Raw genomic sequence first — 2,500 nt, forward strand, 5'->3', positions numbered from 1 at the left:
ATGTAGACTTATAGACTTCCCCTAAACCCTACACCCATCCTTAGCTCACAATGATGGCGAGGTTGTAGACACTACAAGAAACTAACGAACTTGAGCGGGACTCGAACCCCAGCCCTTGGATCGCGAGGCAGGGACTTTCCCAATAGGCAACTATAACCCGTAAGGAAAAGACTGGCAAGCTGCGTATTCCATTAGTTATCATTTCCTCTTGATTGATAAATATTGCAGATATTCTTTCAGTGTAAAAAAAAAAAAAAAAAAAAAAAAAAAAAAAAAAAGTTTGGTTCTTTAGTAAAGCGTAGCATTATTAAGTGCAAGAATGTCATGCATGAGTAAATAAGAAAAGAAAAGTCATTGTAATCACTACAATTAAAAATCACTGATTAGGTCTACATATCACAGAAGTCAAATCAATAAAACATACCCAAGTAAACTAAAATCCAAAAGGTTTTGAAAATAAGGAATAGACAGACTATTGCCAATCAAAAACTAATAAATAAATTGGTGGTTTTCATTCTTCATTAGTCTTTTGACTCGGTGAAACTTTGTATCTCTAACACTGATATTTTTTTAGTGCTGATGTGGCCTATTGTTAAAGTCTCTACCTGGTGATCGCCAGACTGCAGTTCGAGTCACGCTTAAACTCGATAGTTCCTTTAGCGTCTGCATTCTCACCATCCTTGTGATCATCAGCCATTTCCTGGTCCTCCCTAGTCACTCTCTAGGGCATTGTCTGCTTACTAGGGCAATGTCACTGCCCTTTGCCTCTGCCACTCATGAGTAGCCTTTAAGCCTTTAAATACGTAAACAATAACAAACAAATAACAGAGCAATTATCTGAGTTATAACGATACTATTTCCCTTGTACAGAATGATAATTACATCCCATGAGGTTTAATACGCCGGTAAATAATTAGCGTATGAAATGTAATTCCACACTTCTGCACATTTCATCCAATTCCCTCTAATAAATTCAATCGCAAATGACATTCCCATGCAAATCCTGTTAATGGAAAATTCGCGTTAATTGAGGTCATTAATTTCATGAAAATGAACATCACCATTCCCGATATAGTTAATTAGATTCTCATTGAGTAAACAGCTTTTGAAAACATGAATGGGATCTGAATAACTCCTCTCATTGTAGATTTCCTTTTTTTGGGGGCTGTTCAGAGTCGCGTTTATAATAAGGTATAAAGTTATTTGTGGCTTTGAATAATATTTTGACGGGATGATTCTGTGATGATCTGTTTGTTTATGTTGTTGTTTTAGGGGAATGCTGTGTATGTTTCCCCACTTTTATTGGGAATGATCATTGTGCAATGCACGTTATTTCATACTCTCTCTCTCTCTCTCTCTCTCTCCTCTCTCTCTCTCTCTCTCTCTCTCTCTCTCTCTCTCTCTCTCTCTCTCTCTCTCTTTGTCTCTAATAATAATAATAATTTATTATTATTATTATTATTATTATTATTATTATTATTATTATTATTATATAATAATAATCATAATAATCGTAATAATCATGATAATCATAATAATAATCATAATAATCATAATCATAATCACAATAATGATAATAATAATAATACAGAATCCTTTATAAACTTTACATTGTTAAAAGTGTTATGCCATTTATACCCTCAACCGTTTGTATATAAGCTAGTTATCCTGCTTTTTCACCTAAGGGTTGTAACAACCATATTATTGTTATCACTAGTATACCCGAGCTATCAAAAATGACCCCTAAATATTTAGATATCTACACACACACACACACACACACACACACATTCAAACCCACCAACTCCTCCCTCTTTCTCAACTTCAACCCGCTGGTTCGGCAATTTGTGTGAGAGCAAGGTCTATATATGTTGGGAGAGTGTACACCTCTTGGTTACGCCCTCTCACCAAGGTATGATTATCATCTTCCCCAAATTGCCGAACCAGCGGGTTGAAGTTAAGAAAGAGAAGAGGAGATGGTATGGTTGAATCTGAGTGCGTGCGTGCGTGTGTGTGTGTGTGTGCGCGCGCATAGATATCTGAATATTTAGGCGTCAATTTTGACAGCTCGGGTACACTAGTGATAATGATATGGTTAACAATACTACTATTATTACTAGCTAAGCTACCACCCTAGGGGAAATGCAGGATAACTAACTTGTATACAAACGGTTGAGGGTAAAAATGGCATAAAACTTTAACAATGTAAAGTTTATAAAGGGTTTTCTATTATTATTATTATTATTATTATTATTATTATTATCATTATTATTATTATTATTATTATTTTATTTTTATCATTATTTTTCTACTATTTTATTATTTTATTATTTTATTATTATCATTATTATCATTATTATTTATGTCTGTGTCTGTGTGTGTTCACTCACGCATGCGTATACGTGCATATCTACCTAAATATTTAAAAGTCCTATTTTTCATATATTATCATAATTTAAGGAAGAAAATTTCAATCGAAAGGGTTTATCATCCGCGGAAA

This window comes from Palaemon carinicauda, chromosome 7, assembly GCF_036898095.1.
Source record: "Palaemon carinicauda isolate YSFRI2023 chromosome 7, ASM3689809v2, whole genome shotgun sequence".
In the NCBI taxonomy this organism is placed as follows: domain Eukaryota; kingdom Metazoa; phylum Arthropoda; class Malacostraca; order Decapoda; family Palaemonidae; genus Palaemon; species Palaemon carinicauda.